The sequence below is a fragment of the Ictalurus punctatus genome, chromosome 21 (genome assembly GCF_001660625.3).
Source record: "Ictalurus punctatus breed USDA103 chromosome 21, Coco_2.0, whole genome shotgun sequence".
Taxonomy (NCBI): Eukaryota; Metazoa; Chordata; class Actinopteri; order Siluriformes; family Ictaluridae; genus Ictalurus; species Ictalurus punctatus.
This window is the reverse complement of record NC_030436.2, coordinates 19,754,958-19,778,320: the sequence shown is the minus strand read 5'-3', so window position 1 is coordinate 19,778,320 and position 23,363 is coordinate 19,754,958. Positions and strand designations below refer to the sequence as shown.

General features: G+C 38.7%; 1 long non-coding RNA gene across 1 annotated transcript; it reads right to left on the bottom strand.

Annotated features, from left to right (window-relative positions):
• Positions 1–8,675: 8,675 nt before the first annotated feature.
• On the bottom strand, positions 8,676–12,856 carry LOC128628901 (uncharacterized). The gene is made up of 6 exons (XR_008393142.1): positions 12,563–12,856; positions 11,962–12,417; positions 11,777–11,830; positions 11,629–11,679; positions 10,317–10,454; positions 8,676–9,968 (listed from the first exon to the last, which is right to left on the bottom strand). It is a non-coding gene; the product is annotated as an uncharacterized LOC128628901 (long non-coding RNA).
• Positions 12,857–23,363: the final 10,507 nt, after the last annotated feature.

Here is a 23,363-nt window from a genome sequence, read left to right as displayed (position 1 = left end):
CAGATTTTCTCTTTTGAGATCTTTGGATTAGGAAAAGCTGAGGATTTTCTCCAGTGTAGAGATTACAGCTAAAATCAGCAGTTACTGACTCTGACCCTGATATTTCACACACAAATCTGAATACATCAAACTGACCATCATGACTGACGCTTAGTCTCGGTTTCTGATCTGCAGAGGAATAAATAAAATCAATCAATTAATAAATTACACCAAAAATAGCATTAAGGAACATTAATGTAATTTTATGATTCATGCAGATATTAATACACAGAATGCACATATATTATAAAGATACACGTAATGTAGAGCTTACTCAGCACTGTGACTGGAGCTGGGAGAGAGTGAGGAGAAGGAGTACGAACAGAGTTATCCACAGTGTAGAAACAAGTAATATGAAGTGTTCCAGGAGAACTTCGTCCTGTCCACCTGATCAGTTCAGAACCAGTGACTGAGAGCTGACATGATGGAGAGAGTTTTAGATTTGTGTTCTCTCTCTCTGGGTAGAAATAACACTGATGCACTTTAACATTGTCTGGAACGTGACAGTGAATCTGCACTGATCCTCTCTCTGTGAGAACTTCAGGAGACACGGACAGCCGGGGCTGAGGAACATCTACAACCACACACACACACACACACACACACACACACACACACACATACACACACACACACACACACACACACAAATCAAAAACCATTCAGGACAATGTCAATCACTGACTTCTGAATGAACGGACAACCTGCTTTCTGTTGTAACTCTTTCCATTCTGTACGTGTAAACACACAAGAGGATTTTAACTCAGTGTAAATGTCAAATCTAGAACAGCATCACATAAACACAGTGTTGTTAGTGAATCTCTCTTTGTGTATACCAGCATCTAATATACCTGTGTAAATCTGAACAGTTTTAAAAACTCTAAAGTAACACATTAAATTGTAATATGTTTATTTTAACCTTCATATTTGTGAGATTGGAAACTAAACTGTTGATATCATCTTCAGTGATGAAAATAAACACATGAAGATTAATAGGGATTTTTTTTTAAATAAAGAAATATGTAAAATAATGCATATTACACATTCAAGTTCAGTTATAAAAAAAAAAAGTGTAACAGAACTAAACAGCAGTAAAGAAAATAAAATGAACTCACATGCAGTGGATTTCTCAGTAGTGATGGACGGCTGTGTTGGTGTAGGAAAGAAACCTGATGAAAAACACGTAAATAAGTTTAAACATAAAAGTTAGTAACGTAAGTAAAAAAAAATTCTGTCATTTGATTAAATGTAACTTACGCATCATGTTGTATTTATCACTCATTAGAGAGCGAGCAGTCGGGTCAGAGATCAGTGAATAATCACAGCTCACTTCACGACTCTTTACTGACTGCAGACGATTCAACACAGCGTCTCTCTGTGCTGTAAAAATACAAACCTTCACAGAATTTCTCTTTTGAGATCTTTGGTTTAGGAAAAACTGAGGATTTTCTCCAGTGTAGAGATTACAGCTAAAATCAGCAGTTACTGACTCTGACCCTGATATTTCACACACAAATCTGAATACATCAAACTGACCATCATGACTGACGCTTAGTCTCGGTTTCTGATCTGCAGAGGAATAAATAAAATCAATCAATTAATAAATTACACCAAAAATAGCATTAAGGAACATGAATGTAATTTTATGATTCATGCAGATATTAATACACAGAATGCACATATATTATAAAGATACATGTAATGTAGAGCTTACACCGCACTGTGACTGGAGCTGGGAGAGAGTGAGGAGAAGGAGTACGAACAGAGTTATCCACAGTGTAGAAACAAGTAATATGAAGTGTTCCAGGAGAACTTCGTCCTGTCCACCTGATCAGTTCAGAACCAGTGACTGAGAGCTGACATGATGGAGAGAGTTTTAGATTTGTGTTGTCTCTCTCTGTGTAGAAATAACACTGATGCACTTTAACATTGTCTGGAACGTGACAGTGAATCTGCACTGATCCTCTCTCTGTGAGAACTTCAGGAGACACGGACAGCCGGGGCTGAGGAACATCTACAAGCACACACACACACACACACACACACACACACACACACACACACACACACACACACACACACACACACACACACACAAATCAAAAACCATTCAGGACAATGTCAATCACTGACTTCTGAATGAACGGACAAACTGCTTTCTGTTGTAACTCTTTCCATTCTGTACGTGTAAACACACAAGAGGATTTTAGCTCAGTGTAAATGTCAAATCTAGAACAGCATCACATAAACACAGTGTTGTTAGTGAATCTCTCTTTGTGTATACCAGCATCTAATATACCTGTGTAAATCTGAACATTTTTAAAAACTCTAAAGTAACACATTAAATTGTAATATATTTATTTTAACCTTCATATTTGTGAGATTGGAAACTAAACTGTTATCATATTCAGTGATGAAAATAAACACATGAATATTAATAGGGATTTTTTTTTTAAATAAAGAAATATGTAAAATAATGCATATTGCACATTCAAGTTCGGTTATAAAAAAAAAAGTGTAACAGAACTAAACAGCAGTAAAGAAAATAAAATGAACTCACATGCAGTGGATTTCTCAGTAGTGATGGACGGCTGTGTTGGTGTAGGAAAGAAACCTGATGAAAATCACGTAAATAAGTTCACACACAATTCTAATGTATAAAAGTAATTCAATTAAACATTAAGTCATGTGATTAAATGTAACTTACGTGTCATGTTGTATTTATCACTCGTCGTTGTTGTTGTTGTTATTGTTGTTGTTGTTGTTGTAAAGAAATCTGACAAAAGATGAAATGAAAATGAGTTAAAATTATTCAAAGGTATAAAGTAATGGAATACATAATTTGATTTATTATAACTTACGCATCATGTTGTGTTTATCACTCATTAGAGAGCGAGCAGTCGGGTCAGAGATCAGTGAATAATCACAGCTCACTTCACGACTCTTTACTGACTGCAGACGATTAAACACAGCGTCTCTCTGTGCTGTAAAACTACAAACCTTCACAGATTTTCTCTTTTGAGATGTTTGGATTAGGAAAAGTTGAGGATTTTCTCCAGTGTAGAGATTACAGCTAAAATTAGCAGTTACTGACTCTGACCCTGATATTTCACACACAAATCTGAATTCATCAAACTGACCATCATGACTGATGCTTAGTCTCGGTTTCTGATCTGCAGAGGAATAAATAAAAGATATAAATAAATAAATAGCACTATAATGGATGTGTAGAAAAGAGGTATTAACTGTTACAGACGTTCATGTTGTGGTAATAAATTCAAGTGTGAATTAGAAACATGATTAAAGCAGACAGTAATAGACATCAAATGTAATGTAGAGCTTACTCAGCACTGTGACTGGAGCTGGGAGAGAGTGAGGAGAAGGAGTACGAACAGAGTTATCCTCAACGTAGAAACAAGTAATATGAAGTGTTCCAGGAGAACTTCGTCCTGTCCACCTGATCAGTTCAGAACCAGTGACTGAGAGCTGACATGATGGAGAGAGTTTTAGATTTCTTTTCTCTCTCTCTGGGTAGAAATAACACTGATGCACTTTAACATTGTCTGGAACATGACAGTGAATCTGCACTGATCCTCTCTCTGTGAGAACTTCAGGAGACACGGACAGACGGGGCTGAGGAACATCTACAACCACACACACACACACACACACACAGTCCACTTAATACACACACTGAACATCAAACTGAACATGCAGAAGTATCTCTCAAAATCTCTAGAATTATTTGTAAACATCTATTAGAACAAATCACTGAACTCACAGCACCACAATAACGACTCACATTGAGAGTTAATGTCCAGAATCAGATGGAAGAAGAACAGGAGGACGAGCAGCGCCATTTCACAGCTCCTGGATGAAGTGAAGGCATCGAGACACTCGTTTCAAGAGTAATAAAATCAGGAAGCAGGTCATTTAAGCCACAGGAAAACCACGTAGTCTAGTGTTTAACAGAACGCTCAGCTCTCCACCCTGCTCAAGTTCACACACTCACTTCTGAGTAGTTTACACATAACTGAAAAAAGAGCTTCAATGTGTTTGTTTAGTTCTATACACAACACTGTAATTACTCTAACTTATAACAATTTCTGTCTTGTTGTGTATTGTGATTCTGTCTTAATGACTTTCACCTCCAGTCTCCCTTCATAAATATGTTTAATATCGTCTCGTCTCGTCTCGTCTCGTCTCGTCTCGAGCCTATACCTGTTTGTAGATCGCCTGACCCATTGGCTGTTTTTTCGACTACGCTATTGTCGCATGATTTGGATTTGTCTGCCTGCCTCTCTTTATTAAAAGTCTTTATCTGCACTTGTGTCCTAACCTTCATTACAAGGATTATGTTACCGTCTTCCTTTGGCAGATAATTTGTCTTTTTTCTCGATCTTTTTTTAAATGAACAAAATGGTCTGACAACAGAAAATTTAAAACTTGAAATTAGTGAAAAAAAGTCTAGAACCAGGTTTGTTTTATTGTAATGATAAATTTGACTGTATTCAAGAGCATTCCCACTTGCCAAGATGTCATTAGCGTGATCTATTTGCATGTGCATCTCTCTTTAGTGTTAGTACATGAAATAAAACTGGGGGAAATGCAGACAGGTTCTTTATAAACATCATTATTCATTTATCCTGTGTTTCAGATAGCAAAGCTTTTATTATGCTGGATTATTTTGTAAAATGAGCTGGTTCATGCGTGTAATCAGACCGATGCTTTGTAATAAAGGTAACATCAGCTAAGTTTAAACCTTGACATCTTGAACTTATAGAAGTGCATTTAGTGATCATTTTTTATAAATGCACAATCGGACATATCTGAGACGCATCACTACAACAGCTTCACATTAAGCGCTAAGTGGAACAATATTAAACATCTCGATATTAAATGCTTAGCAATGTTTTTTCCTTAATATCTGGAGAAAGATCATTTTAGATCAGGAGAAAAACCCAAAACGGTCCACCTGAAAACTCCACAGTGTCTCCATACGTAGCTGAAGTAAAGCTACATTTAATATACATATAAATATGTATGAATGCTTCATATATGAAAACAAACCTTGAGAAAGAGAAAATTAGGAGGACAGACCGTACCATTTCTCATACAGAGTGAGACCACAGACGAGACAGAGATCTTTCTCACACCAGCTCACAGGAAAACCACGGCTTACCATAAAAATACACCTGTCATTTCAGCTCAGTTTTTTTTACTTTGTCCTGAGCACATGAGGTTTAAATATCCACCACCATCACCTCAACACCCTCACAGACCTGTGAGAACAAAACGTTTGTATTTTTTATAGACCAGTACAGAAAACTGACCCTCAGCAAGATGTTTATTACGTTATAGATGAACAAATCTGCAAAATCACAAATACATCAATTAATAAAAATCCTTTATACAATGTGCAGTTCACAAAGAGGCAAAACTGTAGCGACTACATCAATACGTTAACCATGAGTAAGGAATAAACACTCTGTGTTGTGCAGTTTTGGGAAAATAATCAACAGCAGGTTGGTGAGATGAAGCCGACTTACAGTTACTAAGCCAACTTTGAATCTTTTCGTCTAACAGCGCGTCCCCAAGTGTTTTTTCCTCTTTAAAAATGGAACTTATTAAAAATGAGACTTTTTATTTATTTATTTTCATCCATTTATAGCTTCAGCTTTACTGCTGAAGCAGCTTCAGATTTACTTTTCAACTTCCCCATATCAACAATTAAAACAAAAAATCATCCCAGTGAATGAGCGGTTACTATAGAAATGATAACGTATTACAAAGAGTGATTTGCAGTTGTGCTACAGTCAGAGCTGCTGTTATAGAAAACTAATCAACACCTTCTGACCAATCAGAGTCCAGAACTCAGCAGCACTGTGGTATAAATAGGAAGTTTCTTGAAGAAGGGGGCGGTTGTGTCTCAGGTGGTAGAGCGTGTTGTCCACTAATCATAGGGTTGGCGGTTTGATTCCCGGCCCACATGACTCCACGTGCTGAAGTTTCCTTGGGCAAGACACTGAACCTCAAGTTGCTCCCGATGGCAAGTTAGCGCCTTGCATGGCAGCTCTGCTACCATTGGTGTGTATGAATGGGTGAATGAGACACAGTGTAATGCGCTTTGGATAAAAGAGCTATATAAGTGTGACATTTACCATTTAAGTTACAGAATGTATATTTTGACAAGACAATGAGATAAATAGCAAAAAATGGTCAAAGAGTGATTATGACATTGTTATGATGAAAGGTTCCAGGTGATATTAGTTCAAAATGTTGCGTCTTTCTTATTGCAATATAAAAAGTCTCTGACAACTGTTTATTTATGAATTATTTTATAACAGCTTTTGGATGCTCTTTCACTGTAATGTATTTTATTTTATCTGTGATATTTAAGGAACATCTGTGAAACATACACTAAATGGCTTGTTGCTTCAAACTACAATGTTTTTGTCTTTATTGCTTTGTTTCACCCTCCGGGTGTGTAAACTTTTGCACGGTCACGTATTAGGTATTAAATCGACACCTGGGCGTTCAGTGAAGTCTGTCCTGCCCTCTAGTGGATACATTTCGGTAGTGCAGAACAGTTCTGTGGTTCATTTATGTCAAGTCCTAGGCTGTACATGTTTGTTTAGATAGCAGCGGCGTCATTAGGAGAGTTTGTGCGGTTTAAACCTCTGATGTTTAGCGAATATTATTTGTGTTAATATCATCTTGTTCTGGTATTTAAAAGGCCTTCATCTGCAAACCAGCGCGTCGCTTTTTAACGTCATATGGTTTGCTGTTGGTGGTGGGACATCAATTAACGTTGCACCCCAGGAAACGCAGACTGCTCACGTGATCGGCTTAACGCGCATTTTAATGAAACGTTTTATATTTTATATAAATCTAGAGATAGAAGAAGTGACAGCATGCATGAATAAACATGACCTTCAAGTTATTACACCCCTTTACATCACTTTAAGAGATAAGGTCGCAATTTTCACCCCAAACTAGGCTAGTTTTGAAGAAAGGCTGTGGATGGAAAAAAAGCAAGATTCAGAAACTGCTGTAGGAGTGTAATAATAATAATAATAATAATAATAATAATAATAATAATAATAATAATAAAGTGTTTCCTTTGCACAGGTAGTAATACAATTACAGTTTTATTTATTTTATTATGATGAGTAGTCAGTGTGTTTTAGCACTTTATTCAGTTTCCACTTTAGTAAGTGTCTATTTATAAGGTTTATAATGGAAACTGACATATCCAGTATGTTTGTCATAATAACATAATAACATGTTCACATGATGTGATTCTACGAAGTGGGTGGAACTTTTTTTTTTTTTTAAATAGATGCAAATAATTGTTTGTAGCGCACCAGTTAGTGCTAGCATAGCGCTCAGGTTAATTTCTGACTCGTGGCTTTTCTCTTTCAGCTGGTGAAACTTATTCATGAAGCACCTGTAAAACCATCAGCTCTTTATTAATCTGGACTCAGTCTTGAGGTCCATTCAGTGACATCGCAGTTACACACCAACTTCTAAGTTATAATTCTAAATGTTAGTTATACATATTGATTACACTTTATCAATGAATTCTATAATTATAACCTTTACTGGACTAGATTTATTTATTTATTTATTTCATTTGAAGGGGTAGGAAAGCCCCTAAATCATATGTTTTGATGCTATAAAAAAGTCTTAAATACAACAATTATCCATCAGCTTGAAAGATGAACCGATTGTGTTTAATAACATTGTGTTGTTTGACATGCTGTTGTGTATTGTGATTCTGTCTGACTGACTTTCAGTAGTTCACCTGCACCATCACTGCACCACCGCCAGTGTCTCTTCATAAAGATGTTTAATATCAGTACTTATTATATCCACTAGGGGGAGCCAACACGCTGCATTCATTCTGCATTTATTCATCTTCAGTATCAGTTCACTTCATTTTGGTCAGCATCACCACGGCTTAAAACCCTCACAGCATCTCATCTTAGTTTTTATATGGGAAAATGAATAATATTCTTGGATTGGACTTTTTTTTTTTTGGAAATGTATAAATGGATCATTCTCATCCAGTGCTGATTCTTTCTCACCCAGTTTGGTTTGAGGATAAAAATGACTGTAGTGTTCTGGACATGGATCCCATTCTTCTCACAGGTCACTCTCATCTATGCATTAAATAATAGCCAATCAATACAACTCCCCTGAAGACAGACGTCCAACTCCTCTCTTTACCCAGTCTGCAAGACTGTAACGGGTGCATCATCACGAGATTACATCATCAGCATATAGAGAAATTAAACCTGTTATTTGCTGACTCATCACTCATTTCTGACAGTATTCCTGCTATTTTCAGCTGCTGTTCTGTCACTTATATCACTAATGGTTTCTAGATTATTCCGTTAGCCCTGGTACACTAATAGACTGGTGTAAACTGACCAATTTTTGATTATTTGTTTAAATCAAACATTTTAAATCAAAATTTGTAGACTTTACAAGTGTGCAAATAAATCTAGACAATCTGAAGATCAGTTCAGTTTCCTGACTCATCTTTGCTGAAATTCTAACAAACAGCATGTTTTTTTTTGTTTTGTTTTTTTTTTTTTTTTACTATTTCACTAAGGCATGAATGGCACAAACACTTTAAATAAATATAGAATTCACATAAGGGTTTAACATTTATGACACAGTATGTTGTCAGGTTCTTTGATACAGTAGACTTTTAAACTGTCAGTGCTGGAAATTTATTCACAGAAAACCACACATTATGAACAAAACCACACATTACGATCAAAATATCAGAATGCAGAAGCAGAACATTAACCACTGTACACAGACAAGATACAAGACAATAAATAGATGCTGTACAAGTGAACCAGGTACAATAAGTATAACACAACACAACACAGCAAACTTTTTCTTTGACCCATCACTCCACATCATCACTGCATCACCTCCAGGCTTCCCTCATGAAGATGTTTAATATCAGTACTTCATTTATAGACTAGGGAGGGCCAACATTCATTCATTTAATCCTGACTATGATTACAGAACTGTCCTCAATGTTCCTTCTTCTCTGGTTTAACGGCAGTATTTATTTCACCCCCTAGGGGGAGACAACGCCCCAGAATCTGCTCATTAAAGTTTTCTTTATTATTTTTTTTTTATTTTATTTTTTTCTACATAGTTGGATTAACTTCAACAGAATTACTTCAGTTCCATAATACTGAGTGAGCTGTTTTAAAATAGTTATTTATTGGCATTAATATCTCCAAAACATTTAAGATGTCACGTTGAGTAAATCTGTGAATAAGTATTCATTAGTACATTAGTTTATATACAGTAAATGAGGACAGATGATTTCCCATGTGATTATAATATAATGTTGTACATGTACAGATTCTTTAAGGAAAAAACAAAACCTGTTCATTATCACATAAACAACTGTGACTGTTCTAGATTTAAGAATACATGTACATGTTAAATAAATAATTACAGATGTGATCCTGCCTCAAATATAAAAATAAAACAACAACAAAGCAACAACAATATCCACACAGATAGGCTGTATAAGAAGATAAAAGATAAAGAAGCAATACTCGGATGATTTAACGTGCATCTCTGATTAAATGATTTATTGTGCGTTTCAAATTCAACAGTAAAATAGTTCACCCTGCAGATTTCCTTTAGAAAACACACGGTTCATGATAAAGGCAGACTGTGAAAAGCATTCATGAGAATCAAATGAATTGTTAGGAACATTTGTGTTATTTAACAAATAAGAGTTTATTGAGTTCAGACTTTAAACTGAGACAGAAGACAGAAGCTGTTCAGTGTCCATCATTCAGAGGAAGCTGAAAGGAGCTGTGTTTCCTCTGAGAACTGCTAAGAGGAGAGTGTGTACATCACCTCTGTGTAAACCTCATCACCGTCTGCAGGGGGAACAGTTCACACACACATTCAGCTTTAACTTCTTGTAAAAAAAAACAAAAAAAAAAAAAAACACTGCAGTGCTTTGAAATAAAAAGTATTTTAACAAAAGATTAATTCACACCAGTAGTTGTTTAATTACATACAGTGCAGATTTATTTCTTTTATTATGATTAAGTGGATTTAATAAATTGTGGTTGGACTTTTCAGTGTAATAATTATTTTTTAATGATTTATTAATACTTCATAAAGCTGATTAGTGTTCACCTGTAAATCTGTTGAGACCTAACATCACAGAGCCAATCAGCAGATTGGACTTTTCCAGCTTGGTAAGAAAGTGATAAATGTACCCTGATCACGGTGGGTCGTGTTCAATTTACATCTGCTGAAGATAATCCACACAGATATACACACGCAGAGACAGACGCTCATCAGTCCAGCCAGTAAAACACACACACCGGTGACTAACAGTACGGTAGGCAGCGATCCTGAAAAAAATGAAAACAGTCTCTGTTAATATTTGATAAGATATTGGATCATGAGATCATTAACAGTTCCTGACTGTTGGACGGGGCTCTTATAGTAAAATACTGAGAGACGAGGTGGTGTGATGAAGTGCAGTTACTGTTAACACTCCGACGTTCCCCCAAGTGACCACAGCAACGTGCCAGCAATTACAATATTTATTTATTAATGACGGACAGCTAGTACTTTTTTCCATTTCTAGTTCCAGTTAGTGTTGTGGAATGTCTGCAAAACAGAAACTTTCTGAATGTTTTATATTACGAACTTTTGGTTCCTGTAGCGTGCAGTCAGTCAGGTCCTCTGGGTGTTTTAAGAAGTTGTTTTTTTGCAGTTGTAGGAACATTAACACTAACGTTGCCATAATGTGAGAAGCATCCAAGGAAAATTATAAGGCCAAACTTTACGACACATCTTCCTGAACATTCTTTTTGTAATGTTACAGTTCATCTTGTTGCATACATAATTAAACATTCGTATGTGTTCTGTTAGCTGGGTAAATCCCTGATTCCTCCAAATATCACAGAACAACACAGGGTATCTTGGTTTGAACGAACATTTCAGAACCGTTAGCAATCAACAAAATGTTAAGTTCACAAATGATGATGATAAATACAATGCCGGTTCGTAGATGTGATATTAATGATATATCAGAATGATGAACTTTTAGGAGAATCCTGCTGTTGGTAAAAAAAAAACAAGAACAACAACAACAACAAAACAACAACCTCATAAATACCATGATGATAATTAAGCTGCACACTATAGTTCACTATACTGCAGCATAGAAGTTTTTCTTATAAACTGTATGTTATATAAGTTGGGGGAGGGGGGGGGGGGTTGGGGTGAAATAATCTGCTGAAGGAACAGGAGGTTATTTATAATCCAAACAAAGTTATATCATATTAATATTTTTCTAAGTGGGATTAATTAATATATAATTAATATATAATTAAGATAAATCCATGAATGGACATTCTCATAGTAAAACTGCACAAAGTTCACTCCAGCAATATACACTACAGCATATAACAAGTCGAATGCATTAACTGTTACAGCAGGAACTGTTTTAAAGGTGTGTGTCTGGTGTTTTAAAGTGTTTCTAGTTTCATAGTAAGACCTACTACACAGTAAACTTACGAGTCGCTGTGTGTCTTGTGGTGATCAGAGGAGTTGAAAAAACTGGAGAAGCTTAAAACAAATACACAACATATAATAAAGGACATAATAAATACAAGTGTTATTATTTAAAAGGACTAAACAGTGGTGGATGAAGGAATAAACTGACCTGCTGTAGGTTCCTCCGTAGCTGTGGATGGTGGCGTCGTTACCAGACTCAAATCTGATGCACACAAATATTTACATAAACTACACACACTGATTTTTTTTTGTGTTCCTACAGTACAACAATGAACAAAGTAAAATGAACACCACGGAATTCTAATGTAATGTAATTAAAACTGAGTCACTAACCTGCACTGGGTTTCTCTTCAGGAGTGGATGTCTGAGTCGTTGTTGTTGTTGTAAAGAAATCTGACAAAAGATGAAGTGAAAATGAGTTCAAATTATTCAAAGGTATAAAGTAATGGAATACATAATTTGTTTATTATAACTTACGCATCATGTTGTGTTTATCACTCATTAGAGAGCGAGCAGTCGGGTCAGAGATCAGTGAATAATCACAGCTCACTTCACGACTCTTTACTGACTGCAGACGATTAAACACAGCGTCTCTCTGTGCTGTAAAACTACAAACCTTCACAGATTTTCCGTTTTGAGATCTTTGGATTAGGAAAAGCTGAGGATTTTCTCCAGTGTAGAGATTACAGCTAAAATCAGCAGTTACTGACTCTGACCCTGATATTTCACACACAAATCTCAATTCATCAAACTGACCATCATGACTGACGCTTAGTCTCGGTTTCTGATCTGCAGAGGAATAAATAAAATCAATCAATTAATAAATTACACCAAAAATAGCATTAAGGAACATGAATGTAATTTTATGATTCATGAAGATATTAATACACAGAATGCACATATATTATAAAGATACATGTAATGTAGAGCTTACACCGCACTGTGACTGGAGCTGGGAGAGAGTGAGGAGAAGGAGTACGAACAGAGTTATCCAAAGCGTAGTAACAAGTAATATGAAGTGTTCCAGGAGAACTTCGTCCTGTCCACCAGATCAGTTCAGAACCAGAGACTGAGAGCTGACATGATGGAGAGAGTTTTAGATTTGTGTTGTCTCTCTCTGGGTAGAAATAACACTGATGCACTTTAACATTGTCTGGAACATGACAGTGAATCTGCACTGATCCTCTCTCTGTGAGAACTTCAGGAGACACGGACAGACGGGGCTGAGGAACATCTACAACCACACACACACACACAAATCACACACAGTCCAGGACAATGTCAATCACTGACTTCTGAATGAACGGACAAACTGCTTTCTGTTGTAACTCTTTCCATTCTGTACGTGTAAACACACAAGAGGATTTTAGCTCAGTGTAAATGTCAAATCTAGAACAGCATCACATAAACACAGTGTTGTTAGTGAATCTCTCTTTGTGTATACCAGCATCTAATATACCTGTGTAAATCTGAACATTTTTAAAAACTCTAAAGTAACACATTAAATTGTAATATGTTTATTTTAACCTTCATATTTGTGAGATTGGAAACTAAACTGTTGATATCTTCTTCAGTGATGAAAATAAATACATGAATATTAATAGGGATTTTTTTTAAAATAAAGAAATATGTAAAATAATGCATATTGCACATTAAACTTCAGTTATAAAAAAAAATGTAACAGAACTAAACAGCAGTAAATAAAATAAAATGAACTCACATGCAGTGGATTTCTCAGTAGTGATGGACGGCTGTGTTGGTGTAGGAAAGAAACCTGATGAAAAACACGTAAATAAGTTTAAACATAAAAGTTAGTAAGGTAATTAAAAAAACTTCTGTCATTTGATTAAATGTAACTTACGCATCATGTTGTATTTATCACTCATTAGAGAGCGAGCAGTCGGGTCAGCGATCAGTGAATAATCACAGCTCACTTCACGACTCTTTACTGACTGCAGACGATTAAACACAGCGTCTCTCTGTACTGTAAAAATACAAACCTTCACAGATTTTCCCTTTTGAGATCTTTGGATTAGGAAAAGCTGAGGATTTTCTCCAGTGTAGAGATTACAGCTAAAATCAGCAGTTACTGACTCTGACCCTGATATTTCACACACAAATCTGAATTCATCAAACTGACCATCATGACTGACGCTTAGTCTCGGTTTCTGATCTGCAGAGGAATAAATAAAAGATATAAATAAATAAATAGCACTATAATGGATGTGTAGAAAAGAGGTATTAACTGTTACAGACGTTCATGTTGTGGTAATAAATTCAAGTGTGAATTAGAAACATGATTAAAGCAGACAGTAATAGACATCAAATGTAATGTAGAGCTTACTCAGCACTGTGACTGGAGCTGGGAGAGAGTGAGGAGAAGGAATACGAACAGAGTTATCCACAGTGTAGAAACAAGTAATATGAAGTGTTCCAGGAGACCTTCGTCCTGTCCACCTGATCAGTTCAGAACCATTGACTGAGAGCTGACATGATGGAGAGAGTTTTAGATTTGTGTCGTCTCTCTCTGGGTAGAACTGACACCGAGACACTTTAACATTGTCTGGAACATGACAGTGAATCTGCACTGATCCTCTCTCTGTGAGAACTTCAGGAGTCACGGACAGACGGGGCTGAGGAACATCTACAACTACACACACACACACACACACACACACACACACACACACACACACACACACACACACAGTCCACTTAATACACACACTGAACATCAAACTGAACATGCAGAAGTATCTCTCAAAATCTCTAGAATTATTTGTAAACATCTATTAGAACAAATCACTGAACTCACAGCACCACAATAACGACTCACATTGAGAGTTAATGTCCAGAATCAGATGGAAGAAGAACAGGAGGACGAGCAGCGCCATTTCACAGCTCCTGGATGAAGTGAAGGCATCGAGACACTCGTTTCAAGAGTAATAAAATCAGGAAGCAGGTCATTTAAGCCACAGGAAAACCACGTAGTCTAGTGTTTAACAGAACGCTCAGCTCTCCACACTGCTCAAGTTCACACACTCACTTCTGAGCAGGTTACACATAACTGAAAAAAGAGCTTCAATGTGTTTGTTTAGTTCTATACACAACACTGTAATTACTCTAACTTATAACAATTTCTGTCTTGTTGTGTATTGTGATTCTGTCTTAATGACTTTCACCTCCAGTCTCCCTTCATAAATATGTTTAATATCAGAACTTATTTGATCAAACTGTGTAGTTAATACACACTGTATGCAGTGTCACACTGAAATATCTGGACTTTTGAAAACAAGAGGAAATGCTGCTATTAGAATATTTAATAGCTGTCAAATGACTAAAATTAGTTTAACACGAGTCTAAAGAAATGCACACGATGTTAAAAAAACCGAACAAGTGAATTTTAGAAATATCTTGAATAAAGTCAAATTTATTCACATTTTCTTTTTATGAAATTACAGGAAACCAAATATAAGATTATTAAAGCTATTTTTGGATTTTCGTCTTTGTCATATCACAGCAAACCAGTGACTACATTTCCCATCCTGCACTGCGGCCTACAAACATGGCCGCCATGGACTGCAATTCCCAGAACACTCATTCATTCTAATCACGCACACCTGCATCCGATCTCACACACAATCACACCACCTTTAAAAGGACTTTCTAGGCATTCACTCTTTGAGAAGAATTAGTGTTATCACTGTATCAAGCGTCTATACCCTCGTCTCGTCTCGTCTCGTCTCGTCTCGTCTCGTCTCGTCTCGTCTCGTCTCGTCTCTTCTCGTCTCGTCTCGTCTCGTCTCTTCTCGTCTCGTCTCTAGCCTATACCTATACCTATTTGTAGATCATCTCACCCATTGGCTGTTTTTTCGACTACGCTACTGTCGCATGATTTGGATTTGTCTGCCTGCCTCTCTTTATTAAAAGTCTTTATCTGCACTTGTGTCCTAACCTTCATTACAAGGATTATGTGACCGTCTTCCTTTGGCAGATAATTTGTCTTTTTTCTCGATCTTTTTTTAAATGAACAAAATGGTCTGACAACAGAAAATTTGAATATTGAAATTAGTGAAAAAAAGTCTAGAAGCAGGTTTGTTTTATTGTAATGATAAATTTGACTGTATTCAAGATCATTCCCACTTGCCAAGATGTCATTAGCGTGATCTATTTGCGTGTACATCTCTCTTTAGTGTTAGTACATGAAATAAAACTGGGGGAAATGCAGACAGGTTCTTTATAAACATCATTATTCATTTATCCTGTGTTTCAGATAGCAAAGCTTTTATTATGCTGGATTATTTTGTAAAATGCGCTGGTTCATGCGTGTAATCAGACCGATGCTTTGTAATAAAGGAAACATCAGCTAAGTTTAAACCTTGACATCTTGAACTTATAGAAGTGCATTTAGTGATCATTTTTTATAAATGCACAACCGGACATATCTGAGACGCATCACTACAACAGCTTCACATTAAGCACTAAGTGGAACAATATTAAACATCTCGATATTAAATGCTTAGCAATGTTTTTTTCTTAATATCTGGAGAAAGATCATTTTCGATCAGAAGAAAAACCCAAAACGGTCCACCTGTCACGATTCCCCCTTGAGACAGCGCTGCAGGTTGCAGCGTGCTCGGAAAGCCGGAGCGCGAGCGCGTGTGCACGGGCGTGGACGAGCTAGGTGCGCGAGCGCTCAGCGAACACATGCTTTTCGATTGTTTGATGACTGGGAATTTGTTTTCTGTGGACACGTGTGTTTGTTTTGACTATGTTCTGTCTCCGCCCCCGTTTAGTCATTGGTTGTTGTCCGAAGGTGTGTCTACATTGGTTTCAGCTATCTGTATTTACCCTTGATTACATTTGTGATATAAACCCCTCGTTCCCTGGACACTTTGCGCAGTATTGAGTATAGTGCTTTACCTAGTTATATATAGCGTCATGGTCCATACCGTGTTTCTCGTGTCGATTCCCACCTAGCCCAGTTTATACCTGGTTGCAAATCTCCCAGCCCATTGCCTGTTTTTGACTACGTCTCTGTGTCACGTTTTGAATTTGTCTGCCTGCCTCCTTAATAAAAGGTCTTTATCTGCATTTGCATCCGCACTCAACTCCCTTACGTCTCGGGACGTTACACCACCTGAAAACTCCACAGTGTCTCATGTCTAATGTAGTGAGGTGTGCCGTGATTAATACGTCATCCCTATTAACTACGTGGCCAATGGGCTCTCTCCCTAGCACAGTATATAAGTTGTTTATGCCTCATGGAATGCGTCTTGGTCGAAACCCCGCCTCTTCCTTTCCTTGCTACTGACTACAGAGTGTGACGTTGGGCTACCGAGACTGTGTGCATGGGCGGTGTGCTGCTCACTCTCAGTGCGGTGTGCCGTCAAGGCTCCCATCGGTGTAGCATGGCAGTTTAACGGAGCCCCGGTCGGAGCGCCAGCTGGCTGAGTGAGGTGTGGTCGTTTCGGTATAGCTCCTCCCCCTCACTTGCGGGGCCACGTTGCTGCTTTGTTTTGCTTTGCTTTGCTTTATTTTTGCTTTATTTTTGCTTTGCTTTGCTTTATTTTGCTTTATTTGTGTTGGTAACTGTCACTCAGATCAGTTTTTTTTCCAGTTCAGCTGTGTTGTAACAGTCTTTATCAACTGTGCTGTACTGCTATGTGGTAGGTTTTGGTCAGTCTTGGTAAACTTGCTACCTGTAATCAGTTTGAGCTCGGGGTTATCTGATTTTTGTGACAGTAAGTTTTGTCTTTTGTTTTTATTATTATTTTTTTGTTTGCCTGCTTTGAGCATATTGGAATTGATTTTTTTTTCTTGTGTTTTTGTTTTCTCCTTGTAGGAGCTGAGTGCTTCCTGAGGCTGGGGGGAGTTCTTTGCTGCACTTTAGGCTTTATTTAACTAAGGGTTGTTGTTATTATTATTATTATTATTATTATTATTATTATTATTATTATTATTATTATCATTATTATTATTATTATTGCTGTGTTTATTTGCAGTGAATTTTGTGGGTATGGTTCTGATTGGTGGGGTTCTTTTCCCTTTTGTAGAGCTGGTGCTGTGGTACTAGCCTGCCCTTCATATAGGAGGCCTCAGTTCTCCTATGATTGTTAATTTCTTCTTGTGACTGTTTTATTTGACCAATGCCTGACTGTGTTGGTTGCTGGGTTTTTTTGTTTGTTTGTTTGTTTGTTTGTTTTTTAATTCTTGGCCAGTCTTTAACTTCAAAATAAAATATTTTTGTATGGAAACCCATGCCTCTTGCCTGTTCTAAGTGGAACGTGTTTGTTAGGGTTGTTTCCCCCGTTTTCTTGGGGTGGCGTAGTTGCTACAAACGAGCCACTTGCTACATACATATAAATATGTATGAATGCTTCATATATGAAAACAAAGCTTGAGAAAGAGAAAATTAGGAGGACAGACCGTACCATTTCTCATACAGAGTGAGACCACAGACGAGACAGAGATCTTTCTCGCACCAGCTCACAGGAAAACCACGGCTTACCATAAAAATACACCTGTCATTTCAGCTCAGTTTTTTTACTTCATGTCTTGAGCACATGAGGTATAAATATCCACCACCATCACCTCAACACGCTCACAGTCCTGTGAGAACAAAACGTTTGTATTTTTTATAGACCAGTACAGAAAGCTGACACTCAGCAAGATGTTTATTACATTATAGATGAACAAATCTGCAAAATCACAAATACATCAATTAATAAAAATCATTTATACAATGTGCAGTTCACAAAGAGGCAAAACTGTAGCGACTACATCAATACGTTAACCATGAGTAAAGAATAAACACTCTGTGTTGTGCTGTTTTGGGAAAATAATCAACAACAGGTTGGTGAGATGAAGCCGACTTACAGTTACTAACCCACATTTGAATCTTTTCGTCTAACAGCGCGTCCGCAAGTGTTTTATTCCTCTTACAAAATGGAACTTATTAAAAATGAGACTTTTTAAAAATCCATTTATAGCTACAGCTTTACTGTTACAAAGCTCTGACCCTGGAGACTCCTTCCATAAATCATATATAAACACATCCTTACAGAGAACTTCCCCATATCAACAATTAAAACAAAAAATCATCCCAGTGAATGAGCGGTTACTATAGAAACAATAAAGTACTAGAGAGTGGTTTAATATAAACCTGTCATGTGCAGGTTATAGAAAACTAGTTCAAAACTTTGCGTCTTTATTATTACAATATAAAAAGTCTCTGACAACTATTTGTCTCTACTGGTCCAGGTGTCAGACAGATTTAAACAAAGCACACAGCACATAGCCATAATACAAAATAAGTCCTGTGTCATGTTGACACGGAAATACATGTGTATTTCAAGTATATAGCTATAATCAAGGATAGCAGTTGATCAGCTTATTTAAAGAGGTAATTAAATGAATACAATCATCATAGGTATTTGATAGCAGTTCATAATATAAGAGAGTACATGATATAAGAGAATTTCCTTTCAGTTGTTGTTGGTGGGACATCAATTAACGTAGCAGGAAACGCGGACTGGTCACGTGATCGGTTTAACGTGCATTTTAATGAAACATTTATATTTTATATAAATCTAGAGATAGAAGTGACAGCATGCATGAATAAACATCACCTTTAAGTTATTACACCCCTTTGCATCACTTTTAGAGAAAAGGCCGCAATTTTCACCCCAAACTAGGCTAGTTTTGAAGAAAGGCTGTGGATGGAAAAAGCAAGATTCAGAAACTGCTGTAGGAGTGTAAAATAATAATAATAAAACAATAGTAATAAAGTGTTTTCTTTGGGTGGAACTTTATATGTGTGTGTGTGTGTGTGCAAATAATTGTTTGTAGCACACCAGTCAGTGCTAGCATAGCGCTCAGATTTATTTCTGACTCTACTCGTGGCTTTTCTCTTTCAGCTGGTGAAACTTATTCATGAAGCAACTGTAAATCCATCAGCTCTTTATTAATCTGGACTCAGCCTTGAGCTCCATTCAGTGACATTGCAGTTACAAGCCAGCAGAAGTCCATTTCATTTCAAATGCAAAAGCAAGCTATTCAATTAAAGCACATGTTAAGGCATAACAGACATAAGAATAATACTGTAAATAACTATTTACATTCATTAAGGTGTAATATACATCAGTGTATCTGCAGCAGGCTGTACACTGCGTCATTGTCGGTCACGTGTGTGTCAGGGATGGAGCTATGCACATGATACATGTTGACCTGTTAAAACAAAATAAGATGTCAGCTCTTAGAAGTGTCTTTTAAATAAAAATATATTGTTGACTTGTCAAGTAAAGCGATGCTTCAATGTGTAGTTCTGCTACTGCAGACAAAGCCTGACTGTGCAGTAGAAATGAAGCCAAGAAAGCCATCAAAGGTAATGTAATATGGAAACTCTGACCACAAATCAGTGTAACAGTTTATCCAGTAACTGATAGCAAAATGTCTGGTTCATGCACGTAACCCTGTTCCCTGAGAAGGTAACGAGACATTGCATTTAGCATAACACTATGGGAGCGCCCTTGCGTGTGACCGGAATCTGAAGCTTGTGTCATGCCTATTTATAGGCTTGCCGTGATCAGGTGATGTGGCAATTAAGCGTGTCACGTGATATATATATGGCACCTGTGAACTATGCCGTCAGCCTCTATTATCTGAAGCGAAGACGCAATTCACAGGCTTACCCCGGTATGACAAAGCTACGCAATATCTCGTTCCCTTCTCAGGGAACAGGGTTACATGCGTAACCCGGATGTTCCCTTACAAAGGGAACTCCACATTGCATTTAACATAACACTATGGGAAAGAGAATACCTACTGTGTCATACCGAGGGTACAGCCTGTTCAAAAAGACCCAAGCCCGAGGGTCACTGCAAGACACTCGAGCCCGGGGCGGAATGAATATCCAGGCTGTAATATCGAATGGATGTGTGTAGCATAGACTACTGTGCAGCAGCACACACATCCTATAAGGATACCCCGTTGGACAAAGCCTTCATGGAGGCGACCCCCTATTGGAATGAGCCCTCATGCCCAGAGGCGTAGCGAGAACATGTGCCTCATAAGTGATAGAGATTGCTTCTACTATCCAATTAGAGATGCGCTGCTTTGACCCAGCATCACCTCTACTGTCACCGCCATGCAGACCAGCAGCTGCTCCGACTTATGCCACTGGCCGGAGCGGTGGACGTGAGTACAGAGAGCCCTTACCGGACACAGCAGGTGCATTCTCTCTTGTTCCAGTGTGGGGAACAGAGGAGGGCAGAAAGCCTGCAACACCTCAGGCTGGCCAGCAGATGGGGCAAAAGAGAGAACTTGTAGATCTCCTACTCGCTTGAGAGATGTCAGGGCCAGCAGAAGAGCTACCTTTAGAGTCAGAAGCTTCTCAGAGGCTGACTCTAAGGGCTCAAATGGGATACCTGACAGACCTTCCAGGACCACAGAAAGGTCCCAGGAAGGTATGTGTGGTCTGCAGATGGGCTTCAGCCACCTGACACCACGAATAAACCTCGAAGTTAGAGGATGTTGCCCCACAAAGGTGCCATCAACAGGGGTGTGGCTGGCCAAAACGGCAGCCACGTAAACCCTGATTGTAGAAGGATCCCATCCTGCTGAGAAATGTCCCTGTAAAAACTCCAGGACTGTAGCTATTGCACAGTTCACTGGGTCTGGCTGGCGTTCCTCACACCACAAGACATAAAGCCGCCACTTGAGCACATACAATTCCCTCGTAGATGGTGCTCTAGGGTTCAACATGTTTTCTACAACCTCAGTTGTGAGACCAGAATCTATGAACTGGTGCCCCTCAGGGGCCAGACCCACAGTTTCCATAATTCCGGCCAAGAGTGTTAAATCAGCCCTATGGCTTGAAACAGTAGATCCCTGCGGATGGGAATTTCCCAAGGAGTGCCATCTAGCACGGATATTATCTCTGAGAACCATATTCGAGCTGTAACTTGTGGGAGCAAAGCAATCGGGGGAAAAGCGTACAGAAACGACCTCGACCACATGTGCACCATGGCGTCTAGCCCTAATTGTGCGGGAGAAGTGAGGGCGAGCCACAGCGGGCAGTGTGTTGTCTCCTCTGGTGAACGCATGCAGTCCTGCTTGGCCAAACCTCCGCCATATGGCCCGAAGGGAAGAACCTGATCTTGGCTATGTGGAAATATGCACCTTTTAGATCTATCGTCACAAACCAGTCTTCAAACTGGAACGATAATGTGAACGATCCATGTGGAACGATAAGTTTGGGCGTCAACATCTTGAACCTGTATGTCCGAAGAGTACTGTTCAGATGACGCAGATCTAAAATTGGTCGCATACTCCTCTATTTTTTGCGGACCAGGAAATAACGGCTGTAAAAACCTCCCTCCCTCAGGGAACGGTGTACATATTCAATAGCCCCTTTGTCCAAGAGGGATCTTACTTCCTGTGCTGACTACTGTGGTGAGCACACCTCTGAACCGGGGGGGTTGATCTCTAAACTGGACCCGGTAACCCTTAACTATTAACTATTCCACATTCTGTTGGAGGGAAAATCAGATTTTTGTTGCCCTGTGACAGCTCTCTGACCATTCTCAGATCAGGCCTAGTAGCAGGCCGCGACTGTGGCCTCCCAGTTCCCCTGGCTGTCTGCGGGGGTTGCCGGGCTTCCATACTCGCCTTCTGTGTCTGCTTCACACTAGCGCTGACTCGGGCTCCACTCGTGAATGCCCGGGTGAACACGACACAACAGGGAAGGAACTGGCTAAATGCCGCCATATATTGAGCTCACTCAGCAGGTCTGCTTGGTAGGCCTGCAACACTGTCATTGTCTGCAGTGACCCACAAGCAAGACTACTACATCATAGGCCAAGCCCACCAATGCCACGGTGGCCTTACATGGTGGCTTGGGTGGTAAAGCTGCCCCCCCCCCCCCCCGAAATTACCTGCCGTCGATGGAGAGAGGTATCTCACAAGTGCCTCGTCCACCTTCAGCATAGCTAAATAGCTATGCAGTTCATTCCAAATGATGGCCGAATAATCCGACATCGTAGGGTTATAAATACGGCTTATGCATGGTTTTCCCCCAGAAGCCTGATATTTTGTCATGCACTTCTGGAAGAAAGGGGAGTTTTCTGCAGTGTGAGGGATTTAGTTTCACTGGGGAGAAAAAAGCAGCTCTTTATATGCTGCTCTCGGTTTTTAGCACATCCTTCTGGCTCCTCAGAGTCAGAGAGGAATTATTACTATTATTTTTGTGTGCTTTTTTTTTTTTGGCTTTCCATAGCGGAAGGAGGAGTCGCGACGCGAGCTCCAAAATCCAGCAGAGAGCCGGACCTGGAAGACAGCAAGAGATAGAGCAGTGCTCGTCTCCGGCACCTCTTCAGGATCCATAAGTGATCCCCTGGACCTGAGACGGCTAGCTGCCTCGGCAGCGGCTGGCCCAGATCCACAAGGCTCTGAAACCCAACTCGCTTCGGCTTCCAAGAAGAGAGTGAATCGCGAGTGGAGCTGCCTAATGTAAGGCGTTACAATGTGCTGTCAGACCTCTCGAGGGTTGCCATCGCATGCTCCAACCCTAGACACTTCACACAGAAAGTGTGCACTACAAGGCATAACACACTTCCTGCATTCTCTCACTCATTCCTTTTTTTTCTTCTCTTTTTTTAAAGGGATAGAAAGGTCCAGAGATTTTGAGAAAAGATAGAGAGGAAATGAAGCAGATTTTTGTTTCTTTACACAAA